Source organism: Coenobita brevimanus, unplaced genomic scaffold, assembly GCF_032717465.1.
Source record: "Coenobita brevimanus isolate Jiangsu-jjx unplaced genomic scaffold, ASM3271746v2 jjx.HiC_scaffold_1807, whole genome shotgun sequence".
NCBI classification, from domain to species: domain Eukaryota; kingdom Metazoa; phylum Arthropoda; class Malacostraca; order Decapoda; family Coenobitidae; genus Coenobita; species Coenobita brevimanus.
Window position 1 is genome coordinate 72,048 of NW_027642675.1, and position 27,583 is coordinate 99,630.

Consider the following 27,583-nt stretch of genomic DNA (forward strand, 5'->3'; position numbering starts at 1 on the left):
CGGGTCTCCTTGGTTACTATTCAAATATCTACCGTTATTATCTGATAGAACTGGATGATTACGAGTCTCCTTGGTTACTATTCAAATATCTACCGTTATTACCTGATAGAACTAATGATTACGAGTCTCCTTGGTTACTATTCATATATCTACCGTTATTACCTGATAGAACTAATGATTACGAGTCTCCTTGGTTACTATTCATATATCTATTGTTTTTACCCAACAGAACTGGGAAAGAAGGTAAATTACTGAAGAATAATATGAAAAAAATAATGTTATCTCCTGGATCATGAGTCTCCTTGGTTACTATTCAAATATCTACTGTTTTTGTCTGATGCAGCTGGATTATAATTAGTCTCCTTGGTTACTATTTGCGTATATATTGTTTTCATGTGACGGAACTGAGCAAGAAGTTGAAGTAGGTATAAGATGCAAAGAAGGGGTTTTTATTGGACAAAACTGTGATAATGAGTCTCCTTGGTTACTAGTCATTTATCTGTGGTTTTCTCCTGATGGGAGTGGACAAGAAATTTCATAACTAAGGTATATATAATATGGAAAAAGGAAATAGTTTGTTTTCATCTAATGGAACTGGACCAGAATTTGACATTAAAACCATCTATTACTGGCGAGAGACTAACGAGGAGAGTGTATGTGAGTGAGGTGGAGGGGGGGAGAGGGAGAGAGAGGCCAAGGATGAGATGGAGGGATGGACTGGAGACTTATATGAGAGAGTGGGGTGACAGCTGGGGACAGGGCGACATGGAGGCGACTTGTTTGGCCAGCCCTTACGGGATTGAGGCGTCTGGCAATAGATAGACAGAAGGTACGAGACAAATTATAGTGAAATGCAAGAATACAAGGTTTGTCCCAAAAGTGTACTTTGCCCTTTATGGAACAATGCTTTACAAGGAAATTAGTGATGGGTCTACATGCTGTATACTGATGTAGTGCACTAGCGTCATTACCTTCATATTATTTTTAGGGTTTTATTTTTCATGGAATGCTGCTTGCTAAGGGGTGAGTAATTGGTCAGCGAGAGAGAGAGAGAGAGAGAGAGAGAGAGAATTATGGCTCATGACTGTCTTGTACAGTATTAGACAGTTACGGTACATAACTATAGCCTATTCAATGTATATAGTGGCAGAGAGAGAGAGAGAGAGAGAGAGAGAGAGAGAGAGAGAGAGCGGCTTTTAAATATCGCGGGTTTACTCATCTGGTTTACTCTTCTATTCTCAACCTCTGTGTTTTATTTAAGTTCTCTTATCTCGATTAGTTTTTAACATTTCCGCATAGATATTGATGTACAGAAATGTACTCTTGAAAAATTAGACAGGAAATAAGTGTGAGAACTATATTACCAAAAAAAACAACAACAACAACAATAAATACCTATAGTTGTGTGAAAAACATTATTTTTTTTTATATTTATGAAACAAGCACGTGTGATGTGAATATAGTGATAATTATGGTAAGTCAAAAGTCGCATGTAAATGTTATTTATATGGAAAGATCGGTAAAATTATGAGTTCGTCCCGAAGGCGAGATTGTCCATTGCTCCGGTGTGTTGCTGCTGGTTTGGCGTTGGTGTTAAAATGTGAATTGTATTTTGAATGTTTATTTTGATATTTAGGATGAAAGGACGATATATTATGTGTGTATTGGCCACCTAGCCTGCCCTGGCATCTTCTCCGCCTACCAAAACGCTGCAGGTGAGTGTATAATGACAGCTGTAACTTAGGATGTGGGCCACCATGAGGGGGAAGAGGTGAGAGAGGTTTGTCATGGCTGGACAGCTTTGGGCCACCGCTACGGCAATTATGACACTCATACAGGTCAGATATTAAATCCTGATTGCCTTTAATATGATCAGCCGTAGTTTCGGATATTAAATCCTGATTGCCTTTAATATGATCAGCCGTAGTTTCGAGGTACGGCTGAATCTCCTTGGTGGCTAGTCAAATCAGCCCTGCAGGTTAACTAAAGCTATGGGTACATTGCGTTTAACAGGGATAGCCGAAGCAGAAAAGAGTATAGGGATCTTTGTCAGGTTGAAATTGACGTACTACAGTGGAGAGTGTAAGTGAGAGCTGGAAGAGGAGAGGGAGACCAAGGAATATTTTTTTGTAGTTTGGTTGGAATAGTTTCAGCCAAAAATAATTACAAGATTTTTATTCATTTTGTTCAGTTTTTTAAACAGTTTTAAAACACTTTTCTGTTGCATTTCATTGACATTAATTTTATTGTACTCCTGAAGGTTAGGTTAGGTTGTCTTCAAGAGTAAAATAAACATTTGCAACAAAAGTGCCTAAAAGCATCTTAGATTTGTCCAATATTCCAAAAAAATGAATCAAAATCTTGTAATTGTGTTTTTGGCTGAAACAATAATTTTGCCTTTTTTATTTTCATTACCTCATTCCTTTACACATAGTTTGAGTTTTTTCCGATGGCTTTACGTGTAATTGGAGTTTGTTTTTAAGCCCATTTTTATTGAAACTGGTGTATTTTACCATTGTCTCCATCACCACCACGGCAAAGGACGTTAACAACATAAGCCAGGATGGTAGGTAACGAGCCAGCCACCACTTTATTTGTGCCATGTTTTCCTGTTTTTTTCCTAACAACGCCTTGTAGATAATTTTTATGATATTTTCTGTGTGTATTTTAAAGTTTTGATGTGTGTTATTTCTTTTATAAGTAGTGAATTGTTTGGCCATGTCGAGAGGATGTAGAATGAGAGACTAATGAGGAGAGTGTATGTGAGTGAGGTGGAGGAGGGGAGAGAGAGGAGGAGGCTGAGGACGAGATGAAGAGATGGAGTAGAGAGGTATATGAGGTAGGGTGGTGTGAGCTGGGGGAGGGCAGTGAAATGGTGGGGGACAGGGTGACATGGAGGCAATTTGTTTGTGGCCACCCCTTACGGGATTAAAGCATCTGGCAATAGATGGAATTAGAATTGTATATAAAAAGCAGCCTTTGTTTATAATCACAACTCTGCCGATTGACACCAAAAGCAGGTCGGCATTTTGTAACCCCAGCTGGACAATCATCTAATCTCTCTTGTGGTAATTTGATCCTAACCCAGCTGAATGTAATTTAACCTAGTTTATCCTAACCTAAGCTACTTCACCTTTACCTAACCTTATGATGGCTGTCTTGGAACACCATTTTGTCACATACTAATCTCATCTGTGTTAATTTATCCTAACCCAGCTGAATGTAATTTAACCTAGTTTATCCTAACCTAAGCTACCAGTACTTCACCTTTACCTAACCTTATGATGGCTGTCTTGGAACACCATTTTGTCACATACTAATCTCATCTGTGTTAATTTATCCTAACCCAGCTTCCTTTATCATAATGTAATTTAATCTCATTTATTGTAATTTTACCTCTTTTATAACCTAATCTAACCTCTTAACACAACCTAACATAACCTATCATAAACTAACCTAACCTATCCCGATTTCTTGTAACTCAAACTGACCAAACCTAACCTCATCTCAGTTCTAATCTAACCTGACCTAACCTCAGTTCAGCCAACCTGACCCACTCAGATTTATTCCATTGCTGAAATACAGTTGGCTGCAGAGAATTTGTGAAAACTTCATGATTTGTAACAGCAGCCTTGGCAAACTCTGATTCTCACATTTCAAAGCTGCCACACTGATGCTGTTGTAAAAAAAAGAAATGGAAAGGACATGGTGAAAGGCCAAGAAATGTGATTCAAAATAAATAGTACAGTAGTTATTGTTAGTGTTTCAAATGCCATAAATCCAGTCGTACAAGACTTTACAATTTTGGAATCAAGAATAGTGATTAAAAATAAGAGTATCATAATGTTGTTTCAAATGCCATAATGTAAGAGGATCAAATCATATAAGACTTCATAATTTTGGAAACAAGAAAAGTGATAAAAAACTAGTATCATAATGTTTCAAATGCCATAAAGTAAGAGTATCCAGTCATACCAGACATCACAGTTTGGAATGATAAAGTAGTTTGAAATGCCGTACAATAGAGTACTGTACGTGTGGGTTCAGTTACATGTTTGTCTGCTGTACAAGAAATCGATGATGTGAGAATGGGCAATGTAGACCCAGGTTCGGTGATGCTGGTGGGATCAGTTAACCTAACCTGATTTTCCCCCAAAGTTTGATCTGTCTGTCTATTGTCAGACACCTTAATCACATAAGGATTGGCCACAAATAAATCACCTCCATGTCACCCAGTCCCCCGCCATTACACTGCCCTGCTTCCACCTCACACTGCTCCGTCTCATGCACATACGCCATTACACAGTACATATCCCCCCCCATCCATTATATGAGTATCATATCCGTTATTGAAGTAGTCGTCCATTAACACACCCGTCATATAACAGGTCCCGCCTGTATCCAGTCTTGTGAGGGTGACTGGGTTCAGACAATCCATAACTCTGACGCCATCACAACATTGGTGAGAGTGGGACACAGGCATCTCTGGTGGTCCTTGTCATTTAAAGTATGGTATATTTTGTGTGTTTATGGACAGACAGCCTCCATACTAAAAAGCACATATTTATGCATTCATAAAGCATCTGAATCACTCAAGAGATAAGTGATTTTTATTGTTGTTATTATTATTATTATTAAAAGGGATGGTAATTTCTCTGGGAGGAGGGCAGTGAATTGCAGGGGACAAGGCGACATGGAGGCGATCTGTTTGTGGCCACCCCTTACAGGATTAAAGGTCGGACAATAGATAGATAGACACCAATGGCTTTATTTTTACCTGCACAGATGGTGCTGAACCGACCTGCCTGCTATTACCCCAACCTTCCTGCCATCAAAATGCAGCAGAGAGTCAGCAAGGAGTAACTAGGAAATCAGCAAGGAGTCAGCAGGATATTGCCAAGAAGTCAAAGGAAATCAGCAAGGAGTCAGCAGGAAGTCAGCAGAGACCTCAGGTATAGTTCTTTCATCTGAACTTGGCAAAGATTTTAATTCCTTTGCAGTTTATTTCCCTTAGCTCAGTGGCAGAAAAAGGCAATACTGTACTAGTGCTCCACATCCCTTCCGTAGCACTTCTTTGTGATTAGCATTGTATCCTTGCATTACTCTGTTTATTACAAATCAGAATTTTAATTGGAGAGATGGTAATTTTGGCCAGAGAGATGGTAGTTTTGGCCAAAGATGGTAACTTTGGCCAGAGAGATGGTAATTTTGGCCAGAGAGATGGGAGTTTTGGCCAAAGATGGTAATTTTGGCCAGAGAGATGGTAGTTTTGGCCAAAGAGATGGTAGTTTTGGCCAAAGATGGTAATTTTGGCCAAAGAGATGGTAGTTTTGGCCAAAGATGGTAATTTTGGCCAAAGAGATGGTAGTTTTAGCCAAAGATGGTAATTTTGGCCAGAGAGATGGTAGTTTTGGCCAGAGAGATGGTAATTTTGGCCAGAGAGATGGTAGTTTTGGCCAAAGATGGTAATTTTGGCCAGAGAGATGGTAGTTTTGGCCAGAGAAATGATAGTTTTGGCCAAAGATGGTAGTTTTGGCCAGAGAGATGGTAGTTTTGGTCAGAGAGATGGTAATTTTGGCCAGAGGGATGGTAATTTTGGCCAGAGAGATGGTAGTTTTGGTCAGAGAGATGGTAATTTTGGCCAGGATGGTAGTTTTGGTCAGAGAGATGGTAATTTTGGCCAGAGAGATGGTAGTTTTGGTCAGAGAGATGGTAATTTTGGCCAGGATGGTAGTTTTGGTCAGAGAGATGGTAGTTTTGGTCAGAGAGATGGTAGTTTTGGCCAGAGAGATGGTAGTTGTGTACCAAGTCATAGTAAAGGGTGTAGTGTACCTAACTTCCCCAAGGTCTGGTATACTTGTCAGTTAATCCATAAACTGTAATTTTTCTCAATTACCATAACACTGTCCCGGGCCAGCCAGGCCTAACTTTTCTACCCCATTCCCAGGCCAGGAGTGACTTGCCAAAGAAATGAAGCTGTTTTGCCTTTGTGGCTGCATGCATTTACTGCTGACGCATTGCACAAAATGTGTAGCCTATACACTTTTGCCTTGATGTAATGTAGCACCCATTCTTCATATACCGGTATATATATATATATGTATCTATCTCTCTGTCTATCTATCTATCTAGGAGGAGGCCGTAGCACGGGCCGAACAGGGTAGCACTCCCGAGGGGAATGGGAATGCTGGTGATAGGGAGAGCTGGAGCTCCTGTTTCACTAGCCATCTAACCATCCCCCTTTGCTGACCTTTTCAGCATGACAGTAACATGGAGAGTAGACCAGCATGCTCTCCCAAACATTGCCTCTAACTGTCTATGCACTACACCACATGCACTTTACATTTCACACAACGTATCCCACTACGTTACAGGGGTTGGCGCCAGCAAGGGCATGCAGCCAGAAAACTTTGCCCCCGTTACCTAGTGGTGGACTTCTGGGGGGAGGCGTGGCGGGGGTTCCGCCAGCATAGATCGTGGGTCCAGGGCGAGATGGGGCTCGGGCCTGTGCTAGAGGGTACAGGGCATTGCGGTTCCCAGGCTGCAGCTTATGCCCAATAGAGAGGGGCCCGAACCTGGGAGTAGCGCCCCAGGAGGCTGCCCTATCAGTGGGTGTATAATGGCGGGATAGTTACAGTGCCAAGATGCGCATGGAGGGTGTCCCTGCAGCTGTCCTGGCAGGGTGCCCCGAGGCCACTACCACAGCCATTGGTAAGCTGGTGGGCTAGGGGTCCCAGATCCATTGCCTGGACCTGGGACTGTGCAGTGAGTGGGACCTGTGCTGTGTCTGTCCCCCTTTATTAATACTGAAGATGACAAAACAAAATAAGTTTCAAAGCAAGCCTGAGGACAGTAAATCACCCATGGGGATGAGGGTGGGTTCATGGAATGTGGGAAGTTTGAGGGGAAGAGCAGGGGAAGTCGTTGAGGCATTCAGTAGGAGGTGGGTGGATGTGGCGTGTTTGCAGGAAGTCCGGTACAGAGGTGGATCAGCCAGAAAGATTTCTGGGAAGGACTGTTGCTATAAGTTGTTTTGGCAGGGGGGGGACAGACGGATATGGAGGTGTTGGTGTGATGGTTGCGGAGAAATGGGTGGAATATGTTATGAATGTTTTGAGAGTAAGTGATAGGATATTGGTAGTGAAAATTATGTTGGGAAGAAAGATAGCTGCGATTATATCGGCATATGCTCCACAGGCAGGATTGGATGTAGCAGAGAAAGATAGATTTTAGGATGATTTAATACATGTAGTGGGTGGTATGCGGGATGATGAGATAGTGATTTTGGGAGGGGACTTAAATGGTCATGTAGGTGAAGCAGCACAAGGTTATGAAGGAGTGCATGGGGGATGTGCGTATGGTCTAAGGAATGCAGAAGGGGAAAGGATACTTGAGTTTGGGGAGGCAACGGACATGATTGTGTGCAACACATATTTTAGGAAAAGAGACAGTAGGTTAATTACGTATGAGTCTGGGGGAAATAGCAGTCAGATAGATTATTTTCTGGTTAGGAAGGCCGATAGGAGGTTAGTGAGGGATGTTAAAGTTATAGGAAGTGAGGAGTGTGTGCAGCAGCACAAACTATTGATTTGTGATATGGTGCTTAAAGAACAAGTGATGAAAAAGAGGACTTTTGTACCTAGGAGGAAAATATGGAAGCTGAAAAACCAAGTAGTAAGGGATGCCTTCTATAGTGAGTTGAGGAGAGTGGTGGCTGAACAGGGAGCTGTAGACAGAGGCGTTAATGAACAGTACAGAGCCCTCAAGAACAATTTCTTGAGAGTTACTGATGTAACATGCAGCTGGACAAGAGGACCACCAAGACATAAAGTAACTTGGTGGTGGGATGAGGGTGTAGAAGCTGCAATTAAGGAGAAAAGAAGGCTTTTCTGGGAATGGAAGAAGGGTGGTAGCAAAGAGGAATATTTGGCTGCCAAGCGTAGGGCTAGAAGAGAGGTATACAGGGCAAAGTCTGAGTCACAGAGACAATTACTTGATAACCTAAATCATGGGGAAAGGAAAAATATATTTAGGGTGGCAGGTCAGGTGAGGAGGGATAATCAGGATATCATAGGTGAGCAGTGTGTGAAGAATGATGAAGGAAGGGTAGTGGTGAACAGCGAGGATATTAAAGATGCATGGAGAGAGCATTATAATCGGTTGTTGAATGAGGAGTTTGACTGGGACAGGGAAGGTTTGGAGCCAGCAGATCCAGTGTCTGGCCCTTGGCCTTTGATTGATACTGCTACTGTGAGTGAGGCAATAGGCAGGATGAGGGTGGAGAAGGCAGCAGGTGTGTCTGGGTTGACTGCCGAAATGTTGAAGGCCTCAGGCGATATAGGGGTGAGTTTAGTCACTGACCTGATAAATAGGATTATTTATGAGTGTGTTGTCCCAGATGATTGGCTGAAATGTGTATAAAGGAAAGGGTGATGCCCTGGAAAGAGGAAATTATAGAGGTATAAAGCTCTTAGATCAGATAATGAAGGTAATGGAGAGAGTTTTAGAAGGTATGATTAGAGAAAGAGTGAATATTGATGAGATGCAGTTTGGGTTTATGCCAGGTAGGGAGACCACTGATGCCATATTCATTGTTCGACAGCTTCAGGAAAAATATATTGGTAGGAGAAGGGATCTTTATTTTGTTTTTGTTGATTTGGAAAAGGCCTTTGACAGAGTCCCTAGAGAGGTGGTGAAGTGGGCAATGAGAAAGCTTGGCTTGGAGGAGTGGCTGGTTAGGGTGGTTATGGCCATGTATGCGGGTGCTCACACCCAGGTGAGAGTGAATGGAGATTTGAGTGATGAGTTTTCCGTGAATGTTGGTGTGCATCAGGGGTCAGTCTTGAGCCCGATGTTGTTTATCATGGTACTTGAAGCCCTTTCACGTGACTTTAGAAACGGACTCCCGTGGGAGTTGTTGTATGCTGATGATTTGGTGTTGATTGCAGAGAATGAAAGGGAGGCGGAGGAAAGGTTTAGGAAGTGGAGAGATGGTATGGGGCAAAAGGGTTTAAGGGTAAATGCAGATAAAACAAAAGTGATGATATCTAGGGTTGGTGGCGGTACTGTCAAAGACGAGGGAGAGTGGCCATATGCAGTTTGCCACAAGGGCATGGGAAGTAATTCCATCTTGTGCGGTGTGTGTGATAAATGGGTGCATAAGAGATGTAGTGGTATCAGAGGTAGACTGCGAGATAATGCTGATTTTATGTGTACGGTGTGCTGGGGTGAGCAGGTGGAGATTGTCAGACGTGAAAGGATTGAACTTGCTGGTGAATCTCTTGAGTGTGTGGAAGAGTTTTGTTATTTGGGAGACATGTGTCCTGGAGGTGGGGCTGGAGCTAGCTCTGTGGCTAGGGTGAGAAGTGGTTGGAAGAAGTTCAGGGAGCTGTTGCCTCTCCTGATATTGAGAGGGCTTTCCCTACGTGCTAAGGGGTCTTTGTATGCAGCATATGTTAGGAGTGTAATGCTGTATGGCAGTGAGACCTGGGCAGTGAAGGAGGAAGATATTCGCCGGCTCAGACGTACAGAAACGACAGTGATTAGGTGGATGTGCAGTGCGTCCCTGCGTCCAAGGCCTGGAGGAGCTGGGTTTACGATGGAAGAGTTGAGAGGTAGGATGGGACTGGAGTGTATTGGTGTTGTGAGGAGGAGAGGTAGATTGAGGTGGTTTGGACATGTGGAGAGGATGGGGGATGATAATTGGGTGAAGAAGGTGAGAAATGTTAATATTGGGGGTGGGGTTATGAGGGGTAGACTGAGAAAGACATGGGACGAGGTCATTAAGTGTGACCTTAGGGTTAAGGGACTGAACAGGGAGGCTGCAATGGATCGTGCAGCATGGAGAGCCGCCATTAGGTGACCAAGGCCGACACATGCAAGCATGTTGGAGCCTTTAAAAACGAAAACGAAAACGATCTCCCAAATGAACATCAATATCTTCTCTTAATTTGGTCTCTACAAAGCACATGACATCAGGTTCATGTTCTCTCAAGTGTGTGTGTGTGTGTGTGTGTGTGTGTGCACCAAAGCAAGATTGTGCAAGCAGAGTGAAAGAAGAGTTTTGGGCAAATGTGGAAGCGTGAATGGAAAAGTTTGGGAGGTATGAGACAGTGTTTGTGGTTGGCGATATGAGTGGAAAAGTAGGGAATGTGAAGATGTGTTGGGGGGCAGTTTGACCATACACCTTGTCCTAGTTCCCTTCTCAAACTAAGTTCCCAAAAATGCTACGTGTTTGACTGGGGAACTCTCGGCCTAGGTTAACCCCCATTTTAAATTCAGAAGCTCTGCTCCAGAGTATCAACCTGGGTAAAGTGCTGTTCATAAACAGGCTGAGTGGATAATATGAAATAAAACTCAACGTGGGTTTTCTTTTCTTATTAGCTCTAACTTGGAGACATTAAAAAATACAAAGGGTTTTGAGTTAAGTATGAGGTAGCACCATAAATCACTAAGTTAGGTATCACTTATCCATTCTTTTCAGGTTGTCTCCATCAGTCCTCTGGCCTGATCTCCCCTGGCAGTCTGCACCTGGGGCCTGTCAGGTAGGTCTGAGTCCAAGCCTTCAAAGTCCATTCCAGACTTGAAACTCAAAACCCATTCCCATAAATGCAACATACTTCTTATACTAATTATGGTCTAATTAAAACTAACTGTGCTTTGGATATCTGTCTGTCTATTGTCAGCCTGTCTCCATGTGACTCCACAGGCTCCTCTTAAATAACTCATTTCCACTGCTCTCACTCTTGACTTGTGTCCTTCCAACAACGTCCAAGCTTCACTTCCGTACGTTAGAGTTGGTATCACAATACTGTCATGTTGTAACTTTTTCACTTCCATGCTCACTTCCCTGTTTCTTATGACTGCTTTCAAAGAACCAGCAACCTTTCTTCCCTGCTGTACCCTTTCAAGCACTTCACCCTCCAAACCTCCATCCTTACTCATCACACTACCCAAGTACTTAAACCTACTCACATTTTCCAATTCCTCACCGTCCAACCTCGCTATACATTCACTGACTTCACCTCTCTCAAAGACCATCACTTTACTCTTCCCTACATTCATCTTTAGATTCCGTTTCTTACACACACTCTCAAACTCATCCACCAAGCCTTGCAGTTCCCCTTCGTCTTCACTCAACAACACAGTATCATCTGCAAACAACAGTACAGGGAGTTTCCAAACACTATCCTCTCTCACCAGGGCCACTCCAACATCCACCACCCTACCTTGTACCTCTTTTATTACCCCATCCATGTACAGATTGAACAACCATGGAGACATGACACATCCCTGTTTCAAACCAACTTTCAAAGAGAAAAATTCACTTAGTTCACCATCCACACGCACTGCAGCCTTCGCACCATCGTACATACTCTTCACAGCATTCAACAACTTCCCATCTACTCCATATATTCTTAACACTTTCCACAATCCTTGTCTGTCCACCCTGTCATATGCTTTCTCCAAATCCATGAAAGCCGCATACAACTTCTTTCCCTTCTCTAGAAACTTTTCCACTAAAGATCTAAGAATGAATATCTGATCAACACAACCTCTTCCCTTCCTAAAGCCTCCCTGTTCTTCTCCAACTAATTTCTCTGTTCTTTGTCTAACTCTGTCAATAAGTATCCTACCATACACTTTTCCTATTATACCAAGAAGACAAATGCCCCTATGATTACCACACACTTCTTTTTCCCCTTTTCCTTTGTACAAGGGAATAATTATACCTGACTTCCAATCCTCCGGGACTCTACCTTCCTCCCAGGCCAATCTGCACATCTTCCACATCCATTCTACTACTATCTCTCCCCCATGCTTCAGCATTTCACCACACACTCCATCAATTCCTGGGGCTTTCCCCGATTTAACTCTCTTCATTGCTTCCACAACTTCTATCCTACTGATTTCTTCCTGTCTTCTCACCTCCCTCCTTCTCCCAGCCACTTATACTCGCATTACTTCCATCCTATACGTTCAACAATTCCTTAAAGTGTTCTCTCCATCTGCTCACTTTTTCTCCCTTCTCCACTAGTAATCTACCATTTTTATCTTTCACTCCCCTGCTAACTTCACTTCCACCCTGTCTTACTCTTTTCACCTCTTTCCAGAACATTTTATTACAGTCCCTCCACTTTACACTCAAATTCCTTCCAAATTCCTCATCCACTCTCTTCTTACTCTCTCTTACTAATCTTTTCACCTCTCTCTTTCTTTCTACATATAACTCTCTCTTCCGCCTCTCAACCTCTTCCACGCCCCTATTTCTCATCCATTCATTGTATGCTTTCTTCTTTTGTGCCACAGCCTGTTTCACCTCTTCAGTCTATGGCCATGTGGAGAGGATGGAGGGTGAAAGACTGACAATAGATAGATAGATAGACTATTGCCAGACACCTCAGTCCTGCAAGGGGTGGCCACAAACAAATCGCCTCCATGTTGCTCTGTCCTCCGCCATTTTGCTCCCCTGCTCCCAGCTCATGCCCCCTTGTCTCATATATCCCTCCACTCCATCCCTCAATCTCATCCATGGCCTACCTCTCCACATGGCTAAACCACCTCAGTGTATTTCTCCTAATGTTTTCTGTCACATCCACATCCACACCACAATGTGCCTTCACTTCCTCATGTGGCAGTCTCTTTCTCCATGTAGCTCCACTTGCTTCTGTCAGATAACTCATTTCCACTGCTCTCACTCTTGACTTGCATCCCTCCAGTAAGGTCCAAGCTTCACTTCCATACATTACAGTTGGTATCACAATACTGTCATGAAGTAACTTTTTCACTTCCATGCTCACATCCTAGTTTCTTATCACTGCTTTCAGAGTACCAGCAACCTTTTTTCCTTGCTGCACCCTTTCAAGCACTTCACCCTCTAAATTTCCATGCTTACTCATCACACTACCCAGGTACCTAAATGCACTCACATTATCCATTTCCTCTTCACCCAGCCTCACTGTGCATTCAGTGACTTCATTTCTCTCGAAGACCATAACTTTACTCTTCCCAACATTCACCTTTAGATTCCGTTTCTTACACACTCTCCCAGACTCATTCACTAAGCCTTGCAGTTCCCCTTCGTCTTCACTTCTGCAAAGAACAATACAGGAAGTTTCCAAATGATTCTCTTTCTCATTAGGGTTGCTCCAACATCCACTGCCCTACCTTGTAACTCTTTTATAACCATATCCAGTTACAGTTTGAACAACCATGGAGACATGACACATCCCAGTTTCAATCCAACATTCATACCGAAAAATTCACTCATTTCGCTATCCACATGCACTGCAGCCTTAGCATCCTCATACATACTCTTCAAGACATTCAGCAACTTCCCATGTACTCCATATATTCTTAATGTTTTCCATATTCCTTGTTTGTCCACTCTGTCATATGCTTTCTCCAAATCCATGAAGGCATGCAACATTCTCTGCTCTAGGAACTTTTCCATGAGAGACCTAAGGATGAATATCTGATCTACACACCCTCGTCCCTTCCTAGAACCTCCCTGTTCTTCTCCAACTATACTCGACTTTTTTCCAGCTGATGATCCACTTTCGTGAATGTGGCACCTGCGCATTCCTTCCACGTTGGTTCATTTCAGTTTCATACCTGATGTATCATATTTACAAAAAACATTTGTACCTTATATTCCAATTCTCATAAATGCTGTTTTGCATTGTCATTGTACTATACAAACAGACATGAAATGAGTATGTGTGCTTCACCCAAACAGACAGTGAATTTGAGGAAGTTGAATTTGAATTTAAATTTTTATTGTTGTAAATGGTACAGAGTTGTTGCAACTCCCTATATTAAAAAAAAATGACTTTATTATGGATCACACCTACTCCATTGCTTCAATACCTTCGCCCATATTATCCATAAGTGTATATATTTATTTATTTATTAGAGATGCAACAACTCTGTACCCTTTACAACACTAAATATTTCATTTCAAATTCAACTTCCTCAAATTCATTGTCCGTTTGGGTGAAGCACTGATACATACTCGTTTCATGTCTGTTTGTATAGTACAGTGACAAAAACAATTTGTTTCTTCTAGCAAGATGTCAGATTTTATTATGGATCACACATACTCCATTGCTTCGATACCTTCGCCCATATTATCCGTAAGTATATATGAATGGACGAGAAATAGGGGCGTGGAAGAAGTTGAGAGGCGGAAGATAGAGTTATATGTAGAAAGAAAGAGAGAGGTGAAAAGATTAGTAAGAGAGAGTAAGAAGAGAGTGGATGAGGAATTTGGAAGGAATTTGAGTGTAAAGTGGAGGGACTGTAAGAAAATGATCTGGAAAGAGGTGAAAAGAGTAAGACAGGGTGGAAGTGAAGTTAGCAGGGGAGTGAAAGATAAAAATGGTAGATTACTAGTGGAGAAGGGAGAAAAAGTGAGCAGATGGAGAGAACACTTTAAGGAATTGTTGAACATAGAGGATGGAAGTAATGCGAGTATAAGTGGCTGGGGAATGGCTGGGAGAAGGAGGGAGGTGAGAAGACAGGAAGAAATCAGTAGGATAGAAGTTGTGGAAGCAATGAAGAGAGTTAAATCGGGGAAAGCCCCAGGAATTCATGAAGTGTGTAGTGAAATGCTGAAGCATGGGGGAGAGATAGTAGTAGAATGGATGTGGAAGATGTGCAGCTTGGCCTGGGAGGAAGGTAGAGTCCCGGAGGATTGGAAGTCAGGTATAATTATTCCCTTGTACAAAGGAAAAGGGGAAAAAGAAGTGTGTGGTAATCATAGGGGCATTTGTCTTCTTGGTATAATAGGAAAAGTGTATGGTAGGATACTTATTGACAGAGTTAGAGAAAGAACAGAGAAATTAGTTGGAGAAGAACAGGGAGGCTTTAGGAAGGGAAGAAGTTGTGTAGATCAGATAATCATTCTTAGATCTTTAGTGGAAAAGTTTCTAGAGAAGGGAAAGAAGTTGTATGCGGCTTTCATGGATTTGGAGAAAGCATATGACAGGGTGGATAGACAAGGATTGTGGAAAGTGTTAAGAATATATGGAGTAGATGGGAAGTTGTTGAATGCTGTGAAGAGTATGTACGATGGTGCGAAGGCTGCAGTGCGTGTGGATGGTGAACTAAGTGAATTTTTCTCTTTGAAAGTTGGGTTGAAACAGGGATGTGTCATGTCTCCATGGTTGTTCAGTCTGTACATGGATGGGGTAATAAAAGAGGTACAAGGTAGGGTAGTGGATGTTGGAGTGGCCCTGGTGAGAGAGGATAGTGTTTGGAAACTCCCTGTACTGTTGTTTGCAGATGATACTGTGTTGTTGAGTGAAGACAAAGGGGAGCTTCAAGGCTTGGTGGATGAGTTTGGGAGAGTGTGTAAGAAAGGGAATCTAAAGGTGAATGTAGGGAAGGGTAAAGTGATGGTCTTTGAGAGAGGTGAAGTCAGTGAATGTACAGCGAGGTTGGATGGTGAGGAATTGGAAAATGTGAGTACGTTTAAGTACAGTACTTGGGTAGTGTGATGAGTAAGGATGGTGGTTTGGAGGGTGAAGTGCTTGAAAGGGTACAGCAGGGAAGAAAGGTTGCTGGTTCTTTGAAAGCAGTGATAAGAAACAGGGAAGTGAGCATGAAAGTGAAAAAGTTACAACATGACAGTATTGTGATACCAACTCTAACGTATGGAAGTGAAGCTTGGACGTTGTTGGAAGGACACAAGTCAAGAGTGAGAGCAGTGGAAATGAGTTATTTAAGAGGAGCCTGTGGAGTCACATGGAGAGACAGGCTGACGAATGAGGATATAAAGGTGGTGTGGATGTGGATGTGATAGGAAGCGTTATGAGGAACACACTTAGGTGGTTTGGCCATGTGGAGAGGATGGAGAGTGAAAGACTGACGAAGAGAGTGTATATGAGTGAGGTGGAGGAGGGAAGAGGGGGGAGGAGGCCGAGGATGAGATGGAGGGATGGGGTGGAGAGGTATATGAGAGAGGGGGTGTGTGAGTTGGGAGCAGGGCAGTGAAATGGCTGGGGGCAGGGCGACTTGGAGGCGATTTGTTTGTGGCCACCCCAAATGGGATTGAGGCGTCTGGCAATAGATAGATAGATAGATATCCATAAGTATATATATTTATTTATTAGAGATGCAAGAACTCTGTGCCTTTTACAACAATAAATATTTCAATTTAAATTCAGCTTCCCCAAATTCATGTCCTTTTGGGTGAAACACAGATACATATTCGTTTCATGTCTGTTTGTATAGTACAGTGACAATGCAAAACACCATTTATGAGAATTGGAACATTAGGTACAACTGTATTTTGTAAATATGATACTTCATGTATGAAACTTAAACCAACCAATCATGCGGCAGGAGTGCACAGGTGCCACATTCACGAAAGTGGATCATCAGCTGAAAAAAATCGAGTATGATTCCTCTGTTATTTCCCTATCTCTCTCAATAAGTATCCTACCATACATTTTTCCTATTACACTCAGAAAACAAATGCCCCTGTGATTACCACACACATCTATTTCCCTTTTTCCTTTGTACATATACATGTCTGTTATATACACCTGCAGAAGATACTGAAAACCCACTCTTAAAAATGTTTCAGGCAGTGGAAAGAATGCTGGACTATATGTGTCAAGTTAGAAGGGGCCTACTTGAGGGAGATAGTGTCCTAGCTAAACGTTTTAGCTGTTTATTTTTAAGAGCCTACAGTCGGGTACTTCCTGAACAGACCTTGTATAACCAACCCACCTGTTCCCTACCTGTCAACAAGTAGGTTGGTGGACGGTTATTGCCCCTCCCTGTATAGTCCAGCGGCTAAGGCCAAATTATCAGGTCAATCGTTCACTTTGCCAGGAAAGCACCAAATTTTGCACAGGTGTAGAGTGGACCCATACGATCATTTTTCGAGATGGATCCCCAAATTTGGCCCTCCTGGTGGCTGCCATCTTGGATTTCAAAATGGTTACCTAGCAACCCGTATTTTCTTCAATAACTCCAATAATATGGTAAATAGAACCAAAATTCCAATGGCTACCCCTATGTTTTCAGGGTCTGGCAATCCAGTGGGATCATTGTTGGACCTCTCAGAGGTCGTCCATCTTAAGTCCAGTATGGCTGCCGGCTGAAATTAGTCTTTCGTTATAATGCAAGGCTGTAAAAGATAGACGGAAAATTTCAAAGGCAAACCCTACGTTTTCATTGGAATAATTTTCGTGTTCATCTGGTGTCGGCTGTCTTGAAGTCCAAGATGGTGGCCCAATTCTGTGAGTTTTATACTCAAACACACCACCTGTATTTTCTAGGGTTAGAGATCTATCATGTAGCACAACAATTGCCAGGACTGTTTCAGGTCTGTTCTTACTGGATTTTCAAGTACCCTAAATATACATTTTTAGTAAGTTGACTTATGTCAGCTGCTGCCTCCCATATTGAAAAGAAGGTACTGCCATGAAGCTGTATCACATTTTCAGTTATCTTAGTTAACTTCATTATAATTCTAATCAGGCTTAATGTTCTGAATAATCTGACTGGAAAATGATTTCAGAGCCAGCTGTTGGTAGGTATAAACATAATGAATGTAAAAAGTGAATATTGAAAACTGAAATATAAAAGCCCAACTTGCTTGGCCCAAAACTGAAATATAAAAGCCCAGCTTGCTTTGTCCTTTTCCACATACCGGTATATGAGAGGCCATTTCTGCAAAATTGAGTATGAAGTACATTTATACCATTTTCTTTCAGTTCAGAGACTACAAGTTCATTCTCAAGTCCACCTTACAAGACACACTAGAGTTATGTCAGTTGGTATGTGTAAAAGCTGTCGATGGCCCCCTTTACGTCACTTGCTGGTAAAGGCAAAGTCTTGTAGTAGTTTTCTGACACTATATTAAACACCGTCTTGAATCAATATACAGCGATGGTGGACAATTGCACGTCCAACCCCAGACCCGTTTGGACAGCTACTGATCGCCGGTTACCACCGGCTAGAGAGAGAGAGGCGGTGCGACTATGGAAGTCGTGACTCATACCTCGTAGACATAACACTGAGCGGGCGTTGACGCCCTACTTGGATCCTACTTACAACTACTTACATACTATATTTACATACTATATAATATCTACAAAAAGGTTACAAACAATTTTCCCCCTCATCAAAAAGTGTGTCTCCTGACACAGTGGTGGGGCATCAAGTCATAATATGGCAAGAATACAAGTGGTCTGAGTATACAGTGAACCGGGATTACATGGGAGTACAATAATAAATGAGATATTGCTACATAATTCACAAAGCTGGATGTAAGAAAGGATTAATATATTTACAGTACATGGCCATGTTGGAAAAACAGCATAAACATATAGGTTTGGTCAATTTACAAATATATATATAATCACAAAATGAGTTTTACTCAGAACTACCATTTTCCAGGTCTTTTGGTTATCGCACTAACCTTGTTGCTACACGGATCTCATGCAACCTTTTGTCCATTCGTTTGAGACAACAATACAGGATGCAAACAATTGCAATAAAACCTAGAAAACATAAGACAACCTGAGGAAATACAAAGACTGGATGTGACCAGTAACGGTTAAAAGCTGAAGAGAACTGGTTCATAATGAAATTAGAATTGTTTAGATAGTTCAACATATGTAGGTTCTCTGATGTGTTAGAAAGATTGTCTGTTGGTAGATGACAGGTAGTATTAATAGGTTTGAAGATGTCATACTTGTGGGAGCGGAGTGCGAAGTGATAATGTGTGACATGGGCTATTATAGACTCAGACTTTACTGTACAGTAATCAGGGGCCTTATATAAACCAATTGCAGATAGTGAACAGACAGGGGTCCCTGGACAAATAAGACTGACTGGAGTTGAGGCACTAAAGAAGAAGTAGCGGATGTGATTTAGACGAGCATGGTGTACCTGGCTTTTGGGAACCGGAACAAAGGTACAGACAGGTTGTACTGAGAAGTTACAGACTAAGGCAGATTCACAAGGAGCAACGCTGCCAGGAAAAATTGTTAGGAGGTACGCAGCACAAACTCGAGAGTTGGGTGTGAGAAGGGCACATCTACCGAGGTCACTTGAGGAGAGGAAGGCAATATAGAGATGATCATGGGAGAGAAGAAAGTACTCTGAAGAGACAGAGGCTTGTACCAGGGAGTTATTGTACCAGAAGGGAAAAGGAATGATGTGAGAAAGATCGAGTATGATGGAGGAACGAAGAGGAATATGAACAATTATATCTTTAGTAAGGAATGTGGCTTCTAGTATTGGGTAGTAGTGTTCTAAAGAGGAAAACGGAATCATGGGAGACAAGCCGAATGTTGAGTGAGCCCATTCCAAGGTAGAACGAAGGTCAGAGAGAGATACTAAATCTAGGGTCACACGACTATCAACAGCATTGACTAAAATACGAATTACACTAATAACTTGGGAGACGAGAGTCCAGAGAAACCTGCAAATTATCAACATGTAATTTAACATACGTCAACTCTGAAATATTAGTCTGTGATGCTTCACGCTTAAGAACAATCGTAAAATTATTTACATTATTAGTAACATCATGTAGATGGTGACTCATCTGTTGCATCATAAAATGTTCAATACGTAACACTTTGCTTTGAGACTCGATGGCATTGGATAATTGGATTAAGTCCCTTTTATAACCAGAAAGTTCACGGTTAGTCGCTACACCAAATAATCCACTGAGGATTTCTCCTCCAAGGTCAAAAAGTCCACGTTTCGCTTGTGAGCGACCCACAGGCGTTTGGTGAGGAAAGGAATCTTGAAGATGGTTGAACTGATAATTAATATAATCTAATTTCCAGCAGATGGGTAGGTAGAGTGGGTACAGAAATGTGTCATTGGGATGTCGATTTCTAATTTTTGACAAGAGTCCCTGCAGGTCGTCTAGCTGACGTGCAAGGTCAGGCAGGGGGGATGGCCATGGCGGCCAGAGGCTCTAGGTCATCTCGCAAAGAGACTATATCTCTGACGACCATTACCTCGCCTCCTGCGCCAACCAAGGCCCCGGGCCGTACGGCACCATCGTCCTCACCCGATCCAGACCCAACCAGAGTCAGCACTGTCAGCATGTAGACCCACAGCATCTTTCCTATAAAATGAGGTGATCTTAGAGGTGATGTTGAGACAGATGTTAACAACAGTATGAGATGATAACGTTATGCAAGAGACTTAGTGGCAGAACGCAACTTGGCACAGTAGTCATTAACAGTAGGGGAAGGCTGAATAGTAATGTCAGAAGGAAGGTTTAGAGAAGAGGAAGAAGGCTGAGTAGGAATTTGTTGTGGGGATGTGGACTCTCTTAGTGGTTCCTCCAAGACTATGCGTTTTGATGCACGTTTGAGATGATCCACACGCACCCATGTCGTCTCTGCCTTGTGCGGATCTCTTAATTCGAATTTATTACCTTTACAAGATATGACACGGAAAGGACCCAAGAATTTACTGTTTAGTTTTGATTCTTTGTCGTGATCTAGGGCAAAAACTAAGTCACCTACTTGGATGGTAACATCTGTGGCAGTGGCAAGTTGGTTACGTACCATCTCCTCATTTGTAAGGGCCAGATTATCCTGAACATATTTATGAATTTTCTGGAAGTTGGATAGGTTTACTCGCACATAGTTATCGTAGTCGTAGATTGGATCGGGTTTGGATTGTGACAGTGAATACGGTAATCTTTTGTCAAAGCCATATATGATGAAGAATGGTGTTTCTCCAATTGACTTATTGATGGATGAATTAATTGAAGCAGCTACCTGTGGAATCCACTCATCCCAGGTGGAAGTCTGATCTCCTACTATGTGATGCAGACTCTCCAATATCTTTCTATTCTGGCGCTGTACTAGGCCATTCGAGGCTGGATGATGGGCCACTATATTACATTTCTTAATTCCGTATCGAAGACAAACTTCTTCCAGAACTGAATTATTGAACTCTGACCCGTTATCAGTTAAAATTACTTCTTGTGTTGTGAGAGGGCAAATAACTGAATTAATAAAGGCATGTGCTACTGCATTAGCAGACTTTTCACGCAATGGAACTAAGATGACAAATCTGGAGAAATGATTGACTGCCACTAACAGATAAACAAAACCAGATTCTGCACGAGGCAGCTTCAGAAGATCGAGAGAGACAGTTTGCCAAGGTTTTGATGGTACTGGGTACTGCAATATAGGAGCAGGTTGACTGGTTGTCCCCTTGTGACGGGCACATGATAAACATGCATCGCAGTGCGCTTCTATATCCTTTCGCATAGTGGGCCAATAATATGACAGACGTGCTTGCCTTAAGCTTCTGTCTTTGCCAGGGTGTGATGCATTAGGGGTGTCGTGGATTAAATGGAGGGCAGCAGGAATTAAGTCTGTTGGAATGACTAGTCGCTTAACTTCGCGATGAGGTACGTTGTTACCTGTCAGTACTGAGTTTTTATAGAGCAATTCATTGTTGAGGAAGAAATCAGATACAGGGACTGGTAACTTTGGCAGAGAAGAATCATCGCCTGACTCTAGGAAATATATGACCTGTGACCATACGGGGCCCTCATGCTGGAACCTACGTAGTGTGTCATAATTGAACGCTAAGTTTATGTCGCAACCAGTTGAGACTGTGGCAACATGCCGCGAGAGGGTATCGGCTACGACATTGGATTTTCCAGGAACGTATTCAAATGTTGAATTATAGTCAGTCACAGTGACTGCCCAGCGTGCAAGTCGACCGGTAAGGTTACATCCCCGAAACAAGTCACATAAGGGAAGATGGTCAGTTTGGATGTGAACAGGATATCCGCAGATGATGTCGCGGAAATGTTTTAGGGACCAGACCACAACAAGGGCTTCCCAGTGAGTTACCCTGTAATTCTTTTCCACTGAGTTTAGCACACGGCTAGCATAGGCAATGACATGTTTCTTTCCTTCGGAGTCTTATTGCATGAGAACGGCACCTAGGCCTACTCTGGAAGCATCAGTACAGAGAAGAAATGGTTTAGAATAATCAGGGAATGCCAAAACTGGTGATTGTGCTTGAGCAGTTTTCAGTGTGGTGAATGCGGTTGCCTGTTCATCAGCCCACACAAAAGGCGCATCCTTCTTTAGCAATTTTGTTAACGGCGCAGCTATCTTGGCGTATGCTTTTATGAACCTTCTATAATACCCACAGAGACCGAGGAAACTGCGTACAGTTGGGAAATTCGTCACGGCTCTAACCTGTTCATCTGATGTGTGAATTCCGTGAGCGTCAACATGTCCTAGGAATTGGAGTTTCTTACGTAAAAAGTCACACTTTGATAGTCTGATCTTAAGTCCAGCTTGTTTGAGTCTAGTGAACACTTCGGCTAACTTTTCTAAGTGTTCCTTCACTGAGTGACTAGCGATTATGACATCATCTAGATAAGCAAAAACTGAGTGACCTATCATGCTGGCAAAAACTATATGAATTAGTCGCATGAACGCTGAGGGTGCATTTCTCAAACCGAATGGAAGGCTACGGAGTTGGTAATGACCGGATGGAGTACTGAAGGCAGTGATAGGACGAGATGATTCTTCCATCTTGACTTGCCAGTAACCACTTAAAAGATCTAGGGAGGAAAAAACACAATTGTTTTTGCCTAAGGATTCCAGCAAATTAGTGAGTACAGGAATTGGAAATCTGTCTGGGACAGTCAGTGCATTCACACGTCTGTAATCTACGACTGGTCGTAACTCACCACCTTTCTTTGGAACCAGAAATAGTGGGCTGTTCTATGGGCAATCAGAGTGTTCAATGACCTCATTATCCAACATGTCCTGAATAAGACGATCGGCTTGTTGATGTTGGCTATGTGGTAAACGGTAGGCAGGTATATATACTTGCTGAGCACCTGGCTGTAATGTAAGATGATACTTTACCAAATATGTCTTTCCCATATTCTCACCGGGTAGGGCTACTACTTTGCGATAGTCTCGCAAGAGATTAATTAATTGATGTCGGTGTTCCGGGAAATCACTTTGTTTCACATGAGATTCAAGATTAGATGGAATACTGGTGGACTGAGCAACTGAGCACACATCAGCAACAGGGTATGGGAAATCCTGGCACACACGTACAGCTGCTGGGTATACCAAGAAATCGCCAATCTGAGTTCCCGTTCATAAGGTGTAAGCGGCGTTTGTTGTGTTTGCAATGTACAAGTAGCATAAACCATCCTCCAGCACCATACACAATGCTGACTCATAAGCTAAGCCATTCATACAACACATCTCAGGTAAGGTTAGTACATCCACTCCTGCTTTCGCACCCACAACACGAACAGAGACTTTGGTAAACTTGTGCGGTAACAAAATTGTGCACTGATTTGTTACTGCACGTCTTATCTCTACGTGTTGTAAAACATCAATCGCACTATCTGAGGTAGTTAAATGAGACGTGTCTGAGTCGGCGAGTGTGCCACTGTCAGAGGGGTTGATATGATCTATAATTGAATGTTCAGAGGATGTAGTAGTAGATGGTAGTAGTACCTGGCTGTTCAGGTAATGGCGTGTGTATTTGATTACTCTTGACTACTGTTGGAATCATGTGAGACTTAATAACTGAGTCGGTTTGGGAAAGTACCGGACGTGGATATTCCATACTAGATATTGGGAAACCATTGACATGTACACAACAAGAAGCAGGGAGGAGAGCAATGGCTTCTTGGGCCATTGTCGAAAAGCCAGTGAGAGTGTCCGCTGGATACCTAAGATCATTAGTGACGTGAAACTCTACGTCAAAAGGTCTTAAGGCTTTATCAAATTGTACTTCTAGTGTGATCTTTCCTTTGACCTGAAATTCTGAGCCATCCACACCGCATAGGCGAATGTCAGGTGGCTCGAGGATCCCAACTCTTTTAGTTATTTTGCTATTGTTGTTTAAAGAGGTATCTGAGATTAGATTTACCATAGATCCGCTGTCCATAAAGAAAGAGCTTTGTACCCCTTCGCTCCATCTGAGAATGACTAAGCCTGAAGATGTTATAGGTCCTACCTGACGAATGGGGAGTTGATTTTCTGTTACCTTATTCTCAGACACCAGTGGATCTTCTACTGTTAGGTTATATTTCTCCGATCCGAGCGCTCGTCATCCCCCGACTGACGGCTCTTAACCCTTACACCGCGGGCTTGTTTCCCAATGTTTTGCGTGCTCCGCGGGCATATTCGGGCTCCGAGAGACTCTCAAAAAATATTTGCCAAAAATCAGCAATTCATTCATTGCCAGACGCCATGTATCCCAAACGGGGTGGCCAAGGGCTTAGAGTTAATTGTTTTACAGGGAGGGGCACTAATCCTCCACCAACCCCACTTGACACGTAGGGATGCCTGGTGTTCCCAGGCGGTCACCCATCCAAGTACTAACCAGACCCAGACTGTCATAATTTGTCTCATTCCATTCCCCCACAGAGGATGAGTTGTGAGGACCTGATGTGAACATCATTGATGGACTACCAACATGTGCTGTATATAAGGCATGCCAACCATTTCTTACACACCTTTCATCCATCCATCATCCAATCCTGCATTGTCCGATGAGAGGCGTAGGACTCTTACTTTAAGCCTTCATTTACACAGAGAGTAGGCCAGCATGCTCTCATAATACCTCTACCTTCAACCGTCTACACCACACTACATGCGCATAACATATCACACCTTCTATTCACATCTTTAGTAATGGCCGCTGCAATCTTACTATCAAATGAGGTGGTACCTCGGATTGCCACCACCGGCAGGGTAGGGCTGGAGGCACAGGGTCCTCCCGGTCGCCATCAAGCGACTGTGCCGGCAGCGACTGTTGCTATTTCCGGGAATGCTCGTCGGCGAAGAGGTGACGGTGCGGCCTTATTCTTTACCAACATCCGCGGCCTTACCACAAATTTAAACTCGGTTCATTTTTTCCTTCAGTCCGTATCCCCTTTGGCCCTTTTCCTCACAGAACCACAAATCTCACCCTCTACCAGTATATCTCCATTTTGTTTTCCCGGTTACCATCTCCTTACAAACTTTCGAAACAAGGGCGGCACCTGTTGTTATATCAGATCCCAATATGCAGTTGATACTATTTTAAACTTCACTTCATCCAGTTTTGATTACACATTATATAAATTAAATTGCCAAAACATTACCAAATATATCTGTGTAGTTTATCGTTCCCCCAATGCTTCTTCGGAACCCAGTGTATTTGATTCCATATCCACTCAGTTGAGTAACCTTGACCTTGCCCTTGGCAATGAAAATACCATTTTGGGTGATTTTAACATACACAATGTTGAATGGTTATTGCATTCTGCCCGGACTGACGACGCTGGTCTAGAATGCGAGCTGTTTGCGGAATCGTTTAATCTCACCCAGTTGGTAAAGCAACCAACCAGAATACCTGATAATCCTGACCATAATGCCCATCTCTTGGATTTATTCTTGACAAATAATCCAGATCAATACAGGATAGAGGTACTGTCACCACTTGGATCCTCTGACCACAATCTCATCAAAGCCTCATTAGTTAACCCTCCTACACCTCCCCATTCTGAACCTGTCAGGGTGACCCGATGGCACTTTGACAGGGCAGACTGGGATGGATTTAGATTTTATCTTGCTGATGTTCCATGGCAGTCTTTCTTCTCTAGTGATCCCAATTCTACCCAGTCCCACATTTGCGACTTAATACTAGCTGGTATGGATTTATTCATACCAAGTCAGCAATTCACTAAAAGATCAAACTCTCCAAAATGGTTTGATGGCAATTGTGCCAGAGCAACAGCCCAAAAGTCATTAGCATATAACTCTTACTTAAAATCAAAAACATTTGAATCACTCTCCCAATTTAAAATTGCTAGAAATCATGCAAAAGCTGTATTAAATCTATCTAAATCAAACTTTCTTCAAAAGCAAGCATCAAAACTACTTAACAACCCTAATGACAATAGAATATTCTGGTCAACTCTTAATTCTTTCAATAATAACTTTAACAAGTCATCTTCCATTCCCCCACTAAAATCTTCAGATGGCAATATTACAAATGACCCACGTGGGAAAGCAGATATCTTTGCTAGTACCTTTGCCAGAAACTCTACCATAGATGATACCAGCCAGAATGTCCCAGTACTAGAACTTGATTCTCCCGAAATTGCCCCACTTAAAATACAGTAATCACTCCAATATCCGACGTAATAGAGCCATAGGTAGGTTCGGATATTGGTTTTGTCCGGATATTGGGCCCCAGCTTATGGACTTGTACTTACGGACCCTAACACAGAGAAACACCTATACAACTCCCTCCGGACATGCATAGCACCTATTTAACACCCAAATCACACCAATAAGGCACATAAATGACTGAAATAAATGCAATAGACACATAAAATGTGGGTTTAGAAGTATGTTCATACATTAATAAACATTCTGGTACTTATGGACTCTAACCGAACCTAACCTAACCGAACCTAACCGAACTCTGAAAAACACATTCCTACTGCACATGCATGAGGTAAGTTTAGTATGGAAAGAAGTACAGTATGACACTTTCTGGTAAGTATAGTATGGGAAAAAATACAATATGAAACATTCTGGTAAATATAGTATGGAAAATAGTACAACATGAAACATTTTGGCTACTTACAGCAAGTCCCTGGCCACCTCGATGAATAACCGCCTCCTCTCGGACTCTGACAGTAAGAACGATTTCCTGAAGCACTTGCACTACACTCTTCCTGAAGTCTTGCACTGAACTTAGTCACTAACACACAGAAGTCCGTTCTTTTCACAGTGTTCACTTTAGTCCAAATAATGTTCCATTAAATTTAAGTGTTGCACATAAACTTTTCCCAAGTTTTTTTAAGTTTCCAAAGCCAAAACAAAGAAGGTTAGTTACGTTAAATTTCTTTTCTACTTAGTCTTTTCTCCCAACTTGAAAACCTTAACACAACACACCGTTTTTTTCACTGCACAACACTCAAAATTCCCGTGTGGTCTAGTGGAGAAGTTCTTGCTGTTTATTCACTGTCAGAGCCCGAGAGTATCACTGGCAGGCGTCCTTCTCCAATATCTCCCGTTTCTTCTCCAGAGTCAACACCACTCTCTTCCTTTTCTCAGGAGGCGGGGCCATCATCACACACACTAAGAGTAGGGCAGAGAGCAGCAGGAGGCCTTGCAGCAAGTACGGCACCACCACAAAAGCGAGCACGTGGGCAGCCATGGCGAAGAGCGTAGGTCTCGTCGCGGTGAGAGACAGGCGGGAAGTGGGGAGGATGCAGCGGCGCTCTATCGGACGTCGGAGGAATGACGAACCAAAACAATGCTCTCACACGGCGCGCGCGGCAAGTTCAAATTACGGACGGCAAAAAATCGATTTTTTTTTCCAATTTTTTTGGATTTTCGGACCATTTTGGGAATGTTTGATCCCAGGACGATAAGGTCCGGGTAGTGGGGATGTTCGGTTATTGGGCGTCCGGATATTAGAGGGATTACTGTACAGACAAGATACGTAAAATCCATCCTAGACAATTTACCTACCAACAAAGCTCCAGGCCCAGATGGAATTCTGCCAATTGTTTTGAAAAAGTGTTTCC

The 27,583-nt window shown here is 42.6% G+C and overlaps 1 long non-coding RNA gene across 1 annotated transcript; it reads left to right on the top strand.

Moving 5' to 3' along the window:
- Positions 1-1,588: 1,588 nt before the first annotated feature.
- Positions 1,589-27,583, top strand: LOC145389666 (uncharacterized). Its single transcript, XR_013895498.1, has 4 exons — positions 1,589-1,715; positions 4,786-4,952; positions 10,484-10,544; positions 27,108-27,583. It is a non-coding gene; the product is annotated as an uncharacterized LOC145389666 (long non-coding RNA).